The following is a 13800-nucleotide window of genomic DNA, read 5'->3' as shown; positions in this document are numbered from 1 at the left end:
GTTAGATAAGAGGAAATAAGGGTGGGCCTTTTTTTCCTCCACCTAAAAATATTCTCACTAGAGAGTCCTGTTATCTCAGATTTCAAAAATGCCTCACATTTGTCTGAACTTATATTTGGAAAAGAGTCAGAGGAAATGCTTATTCTTGCTCACAGCAGAGCAATAAAGAAATTAACTGGCCCAAGCGGTCTACATGCCATATGGTCTGCAACTAACTAAAGATTTTCTTTGAAAAACACACATACTCTACAGACTGAAGGGGGGGGGGTAACGTTGCTTACTGTTGGGTTAGCCTGCAGAGAACCTCTGTCACATCCCATCCCAATGCACCACAGGCCCCACATCCCTGAAGGAATACGTTTCATTAAAAAACCAGAGCTTTGGCTGGTGTCGCTCAGTGGTTGAGCTTGGACCTATGAACCAGGAGGTCTGGGTTCAATTCCTGGTCTGGGCACATGCCTGGGTCGTGGGCTTGATCCCCAGTATGGGGCATGTAGGAGGCAGCCAATCAATGATTCTTTTTCAAAATTGATGTTTCTACCTTTTTTTCCCTTCTTCCTTCCTCTCTAAAGTCAATAAAAATATATATTAAAAAAGGAGGTCTCATTTTCAAGGTCTCATTTTTTATTAACCTTGATTTCTATATAACAGGATATTCAGACTTGTGATTGTATAATGGCACTGAAACTTTGATTTCCAGAATGTTTGAGAAATACAGGCTGTCTAGATTAATCAAATAAAGTGTGCAAAATAATCAGTGAAGAGTTGCTTTTAAAGTTCAATTTCTTTTTTCAAATCATAAGTTTGATAGGTCAAGGGTAAAACAGTCATTGATAAAAAATAAAGTTTAATCTGTAGCTTCATTATGAAGCAAGTTACACATCCTATATAATAAAAGCATAGTACGCAATTTGTCCCTCAACTGGAGTTCTACCAGGTAGTGGGGGTGGGCAGGCCCAGGGGAAGGGAAGAAGGGAGGAAGGCCCTGGCTGGTAGCAGGCGGCCAGGGGAAGGGAGGGAATACCCAGCCTGCAGCCATTAGGGACCCTACCAGTGCACTAATTTTGTGCACTTGGCCTCTAGTTACATAAAATAAAAATATAAACTATAAACACCAGCAATGCCCATGGACTGCAGCACAGCACCAATTGATAAGAGTTGTCCTATTCCCCATGACTCTTTTCCTCTCTAAACTCATACCTGAAGGAAATCAAAATCCTCTTTCTAAAAATGGACACAGAAGAATGAACCAGAATCCCACCCCATCCCATTTCCTGGCCTCTTGCCTGCATAATGTCTTAACCAGGGAGAGGGAAACTTAATTATAAGAGTCTTATAATTTCTGAATTGGGATAGCAGTGCCTGACTTAAAGCAGCCATGTTATTTTTGTTTCCTATGAGTAGTCAAAAAAAAAAAAAAAAAGTCAGTGGAATTCATTTTTATGTACATGCAAGGAAATCTTGGCTACTGAATTGATTTTTAAAAATTTACTATGGAAAATTTCATATATATACCGGTACACAAGTAGAGATCGTGGTACCAGGGACTGCCATGTGCCCATCACCAATTGGAACAGACATCAGCTCATGGCCAGCGTGGTTCGCCCATACTGCTACCTTTATTAAAGCAAACCCTGGATGCCCTATCACCCGCTGAGTTAATGTTACAGAGTCAGAGGGACCCAGGGAAGTTACTTTAAGATCACACTTCAGGAGCCCTGTAATTGGATTCGTTGTGGAGAAAAAGATTTATGAGTTTCCTATGGGTCATGCCAGGGACTGAGCTGGCCTGATTGGAAAGCATGCCTGTGAATGGCTGTATGTATCCAGATGCAGGAAAACTAAGTTGACTTAAAGTGACCTGGACAGGTGTGTCCTAACCACATTTTAGGTTTCTGAGCAGTAATTCATTCTCTCATTGTGAACTGAGAAGCATTTTGTTTCTAAATAGGAATGTTTTAATGCCTTTATCAGACACAGACAATAATATAACTCCAGTAACTGACTTAAACACAGGCATACTCCTCCCTGATCCTGGCTCCTCACCCCTCCTCTCTGTCATAACCATGACCTGTCCCCACTGTTGCATTTATCCTATAATTGCTCTTGGAAAGAATGCCTTCCCCTGTGTGTATCCTCAAACCGTTGTTTAGGTTTGCATGGTTTTGAACTTCTTGTGAAAGTTCCTGTTGATGATGGCACTCGGGTGTGTTCTTGGACATTATAGATTCTGCTGCAATGAACTTCTTTTCTGTAACCCTTTGGGCATCTGGGCAAGAATCTCTGCCCGCTCCAGGCCTAGGAATAAACTTAATGGCCATAAGGCTCACAGCTTTAACTGCACTGGTTGAATTTATATTTATCTGCAAAGTGATGTCCTGATTTACATTCCTGCCAGCTCTGTGTGAGGTTCCCTTCTCTTCCCGTCCAGGAACAGCCCTGAGAGGGGCAACGCAGTAAGGATGGGTTGACCTGATTGGTGTGAGCTGGTAACTCCAGGTTGTCTGGAGGTGTCACCCCATAGTCTAGTAAAGTTGAGTCTGTTTTCATGTTTATATGTCATCCGTGCCTCCCTCATCTAAACGCATCACCGTGATCTTTGCCCGGGTGTTAGTTTCCCCATTTGGTAAGAGTAGTTGATATATTCTGTATACAAGCTCCTTGCCAGGTTTATAGGTTAAAACTCTGTGGCTTTACACTTTTAAAGTGATGCTTTTGATGAAGAGGAGACTGTAAATGTATGAATCTTTTCCCTATGAACTGCACTTTTTAAATAAGTTCTCTCCTGCCTTAATGTCATGACCATCTCCTATGTTTACTCCTAAAAGCTCTAAAGTTCTATTTTCACATTTTTGGACTTCTGTTACCTGGACATCATTTCCACAGATGGATCTTCTGCCATGCAGATTCTCAGTTGTGTGGCCTTCCTTCACTGACCAGTCCGCGCTGGCCCCGGGGGCCTGCAGGCCGCTTGGGTTTCAATCAAGATGGGCAGTGCTGGGCGCCCGTTTCTGGACTCCCAATACTGTCCTGCTGGCTATTGTCCACCTACGTAGACAAATAGCTCCTCTTCAGCTATTATTCTAATTTTATAATGATTTTTGGAAGGGTACATGTAATATCTTTTCACTTTCTTACTTTTAAAAGTATTTTATTGAAACTTTACAGACTTTGGAATTACCTTATGTTGGATGTTGATTGAAACAGAAATGCCTAAATGAATTAACATTGGGGGAAATGGCAACCTCATAGCATCATGTCTTCTTTGTGAATATACTTAGGGGAACCTATGAAAGGCTCATGTGTGACCATTTCTGTCCTGCCAAACGAGTTTCAGGTACTTCAACTTAGTAAGATGTCTCTTAGTTTATTGTATCTCTCTCTTCTGTGTCTTTCATGAAATTTTTATTATTTGCTTCAGCAATTCACATAAATCATTTGTTTAATTTAAACCTAGGCACATATTTTTATTTTAATACATTTGTGTGAAATAAATCCCTTTTGAAGACTACACTTCTGTTTTGCTAATATAAAAATGTCCAGATAATTCACTGAAATTCATCTTTTATTTACTCATTTTATTTTTTTAACTAAATCACTCAGAATATTCCTGTGAGCGATGATTGGCAGTATCTTTGTCTCATTCACTGGCCTGAGTTTAAAGGAAAACCTGCCAACATTTCACTATAAAATTAGAATGTTGGCTGGATGTTTTTGATCAATAACCTTAATAGGTTGAGGAATGGCTTTTTTAATTCTAGTTTGTAAAATAGGCTTTATTTTATCATAAGTGAAAGTCAAATATTATCAACAGATATTTCTGCATTTATTGATAGAAGTAGGTAGATTTCTATAGTAGTGTATCAATAGGCTTTGGTCTAGAAGTATATATGTATATTTTTTCCTCAGTATTTTTCATGAGTTATATTTTAAAAAGTAGATGACATGTTTACATAAAAGTGACCATATATGTAGTTATGGTGCAAAGTGATATTTACAAAATGACCTCCTATTTGCTTTATACGGCTCAAGGGACAGAAAGCTGTCAACAACAGTTCAAAGGCTACTCAGAAATACATACTAACCAAGGGTCTGTAAAACATAATTTATGTGCCTTCAGAACAGCAGAGTTCTGCCCTCTGCCTCGGAGGCGGGCACTGTTCCTCCGTTCCCAGCTTGTTGCTGTACAGATATCCTGGACACTTTGAGACGAAAGCTGGCACCAAGTGGGCAGCCACAGAGGGACCTGCAGAGAGTGTGTCTCAGCCACTGGGTCTGCCGTGTGCAGGGACCTGGGGGAGGGAGATGGCTGTGCAGGGAGGCCTAGCTGTGCCCTCTCTGCCCCCGAGGGCGCTGGCATGTTTGGAGACTGACACTCTGACCTGAAAGCTCACCACATCCTTCTCCTCATCTTGGTATTCCCCAGAGCCTTGCAGCCATGTGTGTGTGTGGGGGGGAGGTGACGGGTTCTCCCCAGGCACCTGGGCTAGCTACAGAGGCCATGACCTTGGGGAATGAAGGAGGCGCAGCCTGAGAGAGTCTGGGTTCCTGAGGACAGAGTAGAGCTGAGCGTCCCTCCCTCTGGCTTTCATTAGACTGTGAAAGGGGTGATCAGCACTGTTTCCTTGTTAAGCCTCTGCGGTGTGCCAGTTCTTGTTAGCGCCTGCTGATGGGCACTGAGATCCTGGTAATTTATACCCACTTTTATTGGGCACTTACCATGGGACGGTACCATAGATTACCAAATGTAACTCCCTCTGTGCTTACTACACAGGTTTATAAGCCCCTTGGAGGGATTCATTTGCCTCTTCAGACTTGTCACGTGGCTGTTAATGTGGGAGTTAGGACCCCCAACTAATTCTAACGGGGGGCCCACTATCTACCTGTTCTCTATTGTGCCTGTGGTTAGTTAAATTCCTGGTGTTCCCTTTCCCCTGAAAAAGTCCTCTCCTTAGTCCTGGTGAATCCATCCACTCACGCTGGGAAAATCCCAAGCTGTAGCTTTCATTAATATCCTGTTAGGACAGTCAGGCTGCAGGTTCAGTGCCCTGCCAGGACACGTGTAAGAAGCAACAAATTAATCCATAAATAAGTAGAACAAGTCTCTCTCTCTCAAGCCAATCTATAAAATGTATATATACACTTTTGTTAATACAAATAATACAGAGCCACAATGTGACCTGATTTATTTTCATTAAACGACTTCCTTAGGATGCATTAAACGTCCTCTCCTCTGCCATTGTGCAGGGACCCGTCTTGAATCTGGTTTCTGATAGCAATGGGTTTCATTTCCGGGTCATTCTGTGACACACGGACACACAGCACCATGACATAGAAAGGCTTCAGGGAGTCCCAGTCCCGAGCTCCCGGAGAACCTGGTGGTGACAGAACGGGACCCTCTGAGGCGCGTCTTTAAGAGGAAGTTTTATAACTTTCTCAGTTTTATAAGGAAGCTAATGTCTGCCATTCTGTTTATCACTCAGTGCGGTTCCGAAGGGCATGGCCTTCCGTCCTTGTCCTGGGTTCTGCTCTCACTTCTCCTCTGTGCCGGCCAAAGCAGTACGTGGTGAAGCATTACTGAAGAATTACATAGATTTTTGTCGTTTGAAGGAAAAATGTCTAAAAACATTTTTATTTTAAAAAATGTGTTGGTATAGGAGATGATGTTTTGCTGTTGCCTAAATCCCCAAGCCTCATCACCAGGCGGGACTCCTCCTTCCATGTGACTCTCCGAGTGCTGATGCCCCTCAGGACAGGCAATCCTCATGGCATTCTCTTGAAGATAAATGTCTGTATCTATAGACTCTGCTTTTATCTTCTCAGTAAACTTTTAATTAGTTCCAATTTTGCTTCCTGGAAATATGCAGAGAAACTCAGTCATTCCCTTGGAGCATTCGGCTGGGTGGGAAACCCGGTGAACGGTTCTGTGGGCAGTATCATTTTTCAGCACATTTCCAAGGATGTGGGAAGGGCTTGGATGGCAATTTGCCTGTTTAATAGCTACCTGCGCAAGCTGATACCAGCACTCGTTCGGAGATATTCTTCTCTTCTCCTTCAGCAGGATGCTAAATGCCTTTGAATAGCTCGCCTATCCTGTTTTATTGGTGTTAACTCAACTATTAGGGCTGTGACTGGCCATCTTTATAGCCCTTCTCTGCTTCATCTCCACAGCGGGCGTGTGTGGCTACCAGGAATGTCATTGATCATGGACTTAACCATCATCTTTCGATAATAAAATTGGTGATATCATTGAATGACGGATTCAAAAGTATTATACAAAGGCTCTCCAACAGATGGCAAATAGACCACTGTTTACATTTTTTAAATGAATGCCGCAGATGGTGAGAAATTATCCCACCACGTTTAATAGGAAAATTCCACTGCATTTCTGCAAAGGCACTTTTCTTTTTACTGCAAAGAAATATATTCGGCAATTTAGCTACTAACCACTCTTTTGCCTTCCACATTGTATATTGGAAGCATATGGGAAAGATGCCTAAAGAACCAGCATTCATTCTTTTCTTTATGTGCCCTTACACTCATTGAGTAGTAAAAATAAATAGCAGTGAGAAAGGTGTATGAATGCATTCATTTTTTAGGGGAAAAATAATAATTCTCAAAGGCATTTTTAGGTAATCTACTCATTCAATTACAGTATATTTTATGATTAAAAATTTTTAGGCTATAAAGAAAGAATTTAAATGTGACATGTAAACATTTTAAAGAACGTTTCGTTAAATACATCTATAGTCTGGATTATATGCTAATTTCATGTTTCTTTTATGAAATGATATACAATGTTTTCAGTCACAGGAATAAGTCAACAAATTAAGAATTTGAAAACAAGAATTTAAATTTTCTATTCCATTATAAATATGATTGTAGTTACAGTAGCAGAGAAGCTGAGTTCACTTCTGCAAACAATTGCCCACACCTCCGCAAGCATGTCAAACTCAAAGGCTAACACAGGCCAAATAAATGAGGCATGCGGCCCACGGCCCTGAGTTTGACATGCTTGCCTTACAGTGTTTTATGCTATTCTCTCTCTAATGTACATTAGTAATAATGTACAATCATATTTATAACGGAATAGAAAATTTAAATTCTTGTTTTCAAATGCTTATGTAATTTGCTGAATTATTCCTGTGACTGAAAACATTTTATATCATTTCATAAAATAAACATAAAATTAGCATTTAATCCAGACTATAGATGTATTTAACAAAATGTTCTTTAAAATGTTTACATGTCACATTTAAATTCTTTCTTTATAGCCAAAAAAAATTTAATCATAAAAATACAGTAATTGAATGAGTAGGCATCCTTACCTCCTGTTTATAAACAAGGAAACATAGGCAAAGTGCTTCCTCAAAGTGAAAATAATGTGATGATGCAGCTAGGACAGAGTCTGATCCAGTGATTCCAGTGTTTGCTCTTTCTACCTAACTTCTACCTCAGTGAAATCAGTGACAAATGTGGATCATAACACACAGATTTTATATTGTTCATCTATACATCACCACTGGAAATGAAAAACTTGGCAGAAGATCATTGTGTTTTGTTCTTAACAAATAGTCACAGTACAATTCTTTAAAATTTACTATATTATACTATTCCATGTTTCCTTCCTAAAACCCTAATATCTATTTTGAACCATTGGTCTTTCATAATTAGTTTAGGTGACTCTTCCAGCCTTTGTAAAAATATTATTAGTGAAGTAACTGTGGATTCAATGTCATTAAATCTAATGGAGTTAAATTATCACCTGGGACTGATAATTCTCTGTAGCAAATTATCTCTGAATCCATCACAAAAATTAACACTTGCAATCACCTTTATTTAAAAATAAAGACATCTAAATTGGTTCAAACAAGAGAAGTGATAAAATGTTTTAATTTGAATAAAATGTCGCCATTGGCTATAATAAGAGAATAAGTATCCGAACTGCCAAGAATATTTGTTAAGTTGTAATTTTAAGTATTTAATGTCTTACCCTCACGTTCCACTTTATTAGGTGTTAGATTCAGCCTTTAAAAATAGCTAGGCTTTCTCAACTTTGGCAACCAACACTTTGTAAATCATTCTGTCTTGAAAAGAAAACTTGTACATTGCAAGTGCCAGCCATCACCCCGCACTGGGCCCTGGAGAGCTATTAGAGAGTGGGGTCAGCTGTAATTCCAGCATTTGTTGGGGAGATAAATAATCTACTCTGAGTTCCAGCTCCTGAACTCACTGATTTGATGAAATCCTATACGTTATTTTCCATTGCTCAAATGTATTCCCTCCTGAGTATCTGCAACTGTCTCTGAGTCACAAGATAGTTACTGTTTGGCTCTTAAGGGTGAAAAGATTTCTTCAATTTACCTCAGTCCATTTCCAATATTTACATATTTGGCCCAAGATGTAAACTTCTCTTATCACGGAAGATTGTCTCAGGAAGCTTTGTTCTATCTTTCCAGACCAGAAAGGCAGGCTTACAATGTGTTATGAATCTGTTGATCACAGAATAGACTTTTTAAAGACACCAACCCCTAATTCCCCCGTTGCAGATAACTTTACTGTAATGAGCAACCTTGACTCACATCTAAAGAACAGCATCATGGTGGGGCTTAAGTGTAAAGGATGCGTCATCTGCAGTTCATTTCTGGCTGCTTAGTGAGGGGACCTTGCATTGTTGATGGATGCAGTTTTTATTTGCCGCCTCTTCTAAATAGGGAACACTGGGTTGGTTGTTAGAAAAGGAACAACACCTTTTACAAAGTTATACATCTGCTATTTAGCCAGTTACATGTTATCCCTAAAAGGCGAATTTGGACAGTGGTAACGAGGCCACATGTTTATAAACAAGAAATGTATATGAATTAAGGGACGAGTACTTCCATGAAAAGCTTGCCCTTGCTGAATGAACCTGGTGGATTACAGGACTGGGTGTGGAGAGGGTATTCTCCAGATGGGGATGGGGACGTTTCCCTAGTAATGAATCAGAGTAATTTTCATAATATTACTAAGCCTTAGAGGAAGAGGGATTCATAATAGATTCAGTCACACCTCTACCCAAGTGTGTAGTTAGATGGTGTCAAAATGAAGGCATTTTCAAAGGTTCAGATTAGAGTAAACCTCACTTTCTTAATATTAGATAACTGAACATCAAAATAGTCCTTTTCATGTTATCAAAAGAAAAGCATTCCTTGGACAAACTTGACCTGTGGAGTGTATTTGAAGAAGGAAGTTCATGGACTTGTTACCAGTGCAGTTCGTCTGCAGCTCATTGCATTGCCAGCAAAGTCAGTTTTCTCTCGGTCACACATTATTTGGCAGGAAGTCTATTGTGGCTGCAACATTTAGGTTTTACAAGCAGGCCTGCTTTATAGGAAGCGGTGGCAGTATTTTTAAAGAGAGGCCGTATAATGCATTTTAGTCTCTGAATGTGAAGATATATTGTATTTAATGGTGCCAAGAAGAGATAGCATGGCCTGGTAATATACAAACATGTCCATGCTCATGATACAGTAGTCTGGAAACGACACACAAAACGCCTCCCATTGCTGCCCTGGACATCTCTATGGGGAGCGGCAGTCAGCCTTGTACTAACTCGTCCAAACACCAGGCAGAGTTCTAAAACACGAACCTGCATGCACAAAGAAAACCTCCGTTTACTAATATTTCCCCCCCCATAAAAACTGCCTACTTGCTTAAGTCTAACTATGGGAATGGGATTTTCATAATGAATTCAATTTCCATCTTCGAATTCATGTTATCTAAATTAATTTTGATCCACCTATTAGAAAACTTTAAGCTTTAATGAGTAACTTACCTCTGTTGTCATAAGTAAGTTGGTCAAAGAGAAAAAAAACATGGTAAGTCTTGTTGGCCTTGTGACCTAGCAGAACAACTTCAGTAGTGATCTGACAGAGATTGACTGCTTCTTATTGCCTTTACTTAGAGAATTTAACGCACTTGTGATTCTAATAAAGTTTTTAGTTTAGGGGAAGAGTGTGTCACTTCCATCCCACTGTACCAAAGTCACATGAGCATGAAGATACTACGTGTTGCACTTGAGCATAACTGATATGATAAATCACTTGTCATACTAATGATCCCATTAGTCAGAGGACGTAGTACAATTATGGAAGAATACCACATGAGTATTTAACAGACCCAAAAGCATACGACCCTATGGAAAGTGAAATATGTATTCCAGGATAGCGCTCATTACCCTGCCTGAATGGGCATGCCAGATTTACATAATGAATGAATGAGTTAAGAAACAAGCTGCCAAACAGATGAGTTTACAACCTGACTGAACTATTATATAACACTTGGAACTTATGCTGCTTTACGGCTTTCATAGCCACTTTGCCCCGGACACTGAGTGATTCCCAGCAGAGATTCAAATTACCTTCGCTCGCCACGTCATTACTTTACATCGGAACACTTGTCCAATTCTGTACAAACATTTGCCTCCAATCACTGACTGTTCGAATTCACAGCATGCTGACACATTATGCAATTGAGGTTCATTTTTTAACACAACTTCTATTGATTAAACTATCACAGGACCAGTTTATGTAGGTCTCAAAGTGAAATGATACTAAAACACAATAAAAGGTGAAGTCATGTATTAGATTTTAGATTAGATTTCTTGTTTCCATGGGACAAAAACAAATGACTATATTATTAATCCTAGACGTCTGTCCCTAGAAGTCTGTCACTTTGAATTTCTTGTTTTTCTTCTTTCATCTAGTGATGTGTAGTCTGTTAATAAAAATCTAGGAGGGACACAACCCACCCATGATGATTTCCTTTATTGCCAATAAAGGAGCATATGAAATTCAGTATCACATTATGTCATATTTGGTTAGTCAGAATAATGTGATATGCAGGGCATATGCCTGCCTAAAAGCATGTCAGATTTACTTAATGAATACTCCAACCTTGCCAGTTCTGGAGATGGTTAGGAAAATATAGCATTGTTTCTAGATGAACCATTGAAAGGAAAGGACACTTTGGAAGGAATATGTTTTGAATGAGGTCATGCATATAAGCACTTAAGTTCTACATCAGGAAAGAAAAAATTATTAGCAGATTCTAAAATTTAAAAAAAAATTAAATATATTTTATTGATTTTTTTTTTTTTTTTTTTTTTTTTTTTACAGAGAGGAAGGGAGAGGTATAGAGATTTAGAAACATCAATGAGAGAGAAACATTGATCAGCTTCCTCCTGCACACTCCCCACTGGGGATGTGCCTGCAACCAAGGTACATGTCCTTGACTGGAATTGAACCTGGGACCTTTCAGTCCACAGATCGATGCTCTATCCACTGAGCCAAACTGGTCAGGGCTTATAATTTTAATATCTTTATAAGCCTGATTATTTTTCATATTAACCAAATAGAAACCGATAGCTTAAAAGAGATGAAGACTTTTTCTTTAAACATTTCAAACTAAGGTAATGACCAGTGTTTTATAATGAGCTAAATGACTGTAGGAAATTCTGGAGAGAAAATGCAGTAACAGAGATACTTGACAAACTATTTAGAGGCAAGTAAGACTGGGAGCCTAGAGAAAATAATACAAAAGTATTCTTATGGCATCATATTAAAAACAAGAAGAAATAACAGCAGGTTGCGAATTACTGGGAATTAATATTATAATCACCTCGGAAGGAGAAAGCTAATGAGGACATATACGGAGGAGAAGGCCCTTGGTAATCAAAGTGAGGTATAGTGATGGAGAACAGGGAAAGAGGAGGCCAGTCACATAGAGAACTAGACCAGTAGGCCCTCAGGAGTCCTGTTTGTATCTGGTCACAGAAACCAAGGAAGCCATAGCCCTCCATGTGGCACTAGTTGGTGATAGGGCCTTTAAGGGGTTAGTTCAGGTTAAATAGGTTATAAGGGTGGGGCCCTTACCTGGTAGATCGGTGTGCGGATGGAGAAGAAGAGGAAGAGACCGCAGGGAGTGTGCTGTCTCTTCACCTGTGCACAGGCACAAGGTCACGTGAGGACTCCTGGGAGGAGCATCTGTCATTTACTCAGCATGTTAAACTCCAGTGAGGAAGGGGTAAATGTATCCCAAGATACATATGAATAACTTCCCAGCATGCGGTCAGCAGTGGAGCACATGAAACTCATTAGCATACATGGAAGGGAGATTTCAACGCAGCAGTGACCAGGATTTCAGAGGACTTGGTTCTATAGATCATGTTCCATGCACTGCTGGCAGGTGTGCAAATTGGTGTCCACGTTGGGAGACAGTTTGGCGCTCAGTACAGATTCCTACAGGTGAACTGCTAGTCTGCAGCAATGGATCCCAACCTGGATGGTCATCGTATGTGCTCCAGGGGACCCCAGGAGCTACAGACACGGCCCGGAACTTGATCAGAGAACCAATAATCAATGATGGTCTTTATAAGCAGTAGAGTATTACCAAGTATTGGAAATGAATGTCTTCAGCCTCATGAGATAAAAGAATACCTTTCACAAACATTAAGCAAAAAGAAAAGCCTTGGAAACATACACACAGCATTCTACCATTTATAGGAATTAGCAATAGGCAGCACTACGTCATATATTATTTAGGTCTTTGTAGCAAACCTGCTTGCTGACTTTGGGGAGACAGGAGGTGCTATGGGGCAGAGGGGGAGTACAGTGGCGTCCATTGGGGGATGTGGTATCTCTTTAACGTGCAGAAGAATAGCAGTGTTCGCATTCGCCTTTTCCTTTAAACACCGCATAGAATCTCCACACGCTTTTTGTGGAAGGCGTCTTTAGTGTCAAACAGTTGCAAAAGAAGAAACATCTGTGCAGTCAATGCAATACTTGTGAAAATACTTGTTTGGTAATACAAAGACTATGTGAGAAGGAAGAGCAGAACACACAGAACAAAGCAAGGAGGGGTCATACCTCATTTGGTCAAGCTTTCTACTTGGGGAGAATTTTGCAAAACAATGACTTACCTGCATTTTTAGCCTGACCATGAATGATGCGTACAGGACCTATGAAGCCATCATTCAAATAGACGTTTTTATATTCCACCAGACGATATGAAACTGGCTTTTTTTTTTAAGATTAAAAACCAGTTGGATAGCAACCATTTCCTCTCCTGCAACCTCCATAGTGTGTGGTTTTCTCTCTTTGTTGTGTCGTCGGTCACAGTTTTACGTGTAGGAGCCTACTTCTCACTTACAGATTTTCTTTCTGGAAGGATGGGTAAGATATTTAAACAATCAGCCTTGCTGTTTCAGGGAAGTGTGCTATCGAGGTCTTGACTCAGATGCCTGTTTCTTGCCGTTCCCTCCTGTGATGCGAGTTTCTGCACATGAGGGGCCAACCACAGCCCCCTGAGGAGGCGGATGGCCATGGCCTGAGGGGTCTCCCAGGAATCTCTCCATTTCTCTCCCCTCGCCTCTGTCCCTGTGTGGGAGAGCTGACTCTCACCTGCACGTCCATCTTGTTTCCTTTGAAGCCGGTGGAACCAGAGGGCACAGGAGACAGGACAGGACTGGCTACCGGATGGCTTGGGACAGATACACAAGCAGTCTGTGCACTCGATGGCAGGGGGCCTGGATAGACATGCCTGCGAGCCCTCCGCCTGCACAGACCAGGGCCTTCCCGGGGCTGGATCTGGGCTGGCCCCCACTCTGACAGATATTGTAAAGAAACCTTGCTTTTGTTTGCAACTCTCCTTTTCCCCCTTTCTACTATCAGTTTAGATGATTTACCTTTGTTTGTCCTCCATTGTCTCCTGTGAAAGGATGCGGGGAATAACCTATTGGAAGTGACTTATTGAAATGTCTGC

Source organism: Pipistrellus hanaki (assembly GCF_964339955.1).
Source record: "Pipistrellus hanaki genome assembly, chromosome: 10".
In the NCBI taxonomy this organism is placed as follows: Eukaryota; Metazoa; Chordata; class Mammalia; order Chiroptera; family Vespertilionidae; genus Pipistrellus; species Pipistrellus hanaki.
Note: the sequence above shows the minus strand (reverse complement) of the source record.